Genomic DNA, 965 nt, shown 5'->3' on the forward strand with positions numbered 1-965 from the left:
GGCCATGCAAGACGCCTATGTGTTGGACGGAAGTGGGCGAAAGAAGAATGTTTGGGTCACCTATTGTTCAGGAGACCATGATTAAGTTGGAGACGATTCAGGCCAACATGAAGAAGGCTCAGGACCGTCAGAAGAAGTACGCAGACCAGTCAAGAAGAGAGGTAACTTTCGAGATAGGAGATTGGGTTTACTTGAAGGTTACAGCCCAAAAAGGGAAGGACAGATTTGGGAAGGTTGGGAAACTTGCGGTCAGATTCATTGGTTCGTACAAGTTCATCGGGAAAGTTGGTGAGGTAGCTTACCGATTGGATCTGCCAGCAGATATGCATCTACATCCAGTATTCCATGTTTCCATGCTTCGGAAACATATACGGGATTCAAGTGTTGTTGAGACCGAAAGAATCGAGGAGTTGGAGACAAACCTTACATATCCGGAAGGACCAATCAGATTAGGAGAACGGCGTATTCGGAAGCTCAAAAATTGTGAGATTTCTCAAGTACAAGTGTTCTGGGGAAGACAAAACAGGATTCATGTTACTTGGGAGGATGAAACGAGATTTAAAACCGATCACCCGGAGATTTTCCAAGATGACGTTGTAATGGAAGAAGGAGGCCCCTCAGAGCCTTAGAATTTGAGGACGAATTCTGTTAACGGGGGGAGAATGTATAAACCCTTAAAAAAAAAAAAAAAAAAAAGAATGGTCGAGTATCCTTTGGATTGTCGAGTCGCGGACGATCAGATTGTTCTTGTCTGAACCATGAGTCTAGTATGCCATTAGACAAGGGTCAGAAAATGTAGTAGATTGATTCAAATGATGATTCAAATGACCGGAAATTGGGCGAAAAACCCTAAATTTCGGTATTACGAAATTTTTCGAAGAAGCCGAAAGCTCGGTAAATATTTTTCCTCAAGATCAAAGTCCCAGTAGGGTTTATTAAAAATACTCAGGCCATCAGAACGGGCA

Source organism: Brassica oleracea, chromosome C3 (assembly GCF_000695525.1).
Source record: "Brassica oleracea var. oleracea cultivar TO1000 chromosome C3, BOL, whole genome shotgun sequence".
Classification (NCBI taxonomy): Eukaryota; Viridiplantae; Streptophyta; class Magnoliopsida; order Brassicales; family Brassicaceae; genus Brassica; species Brassica oleracea.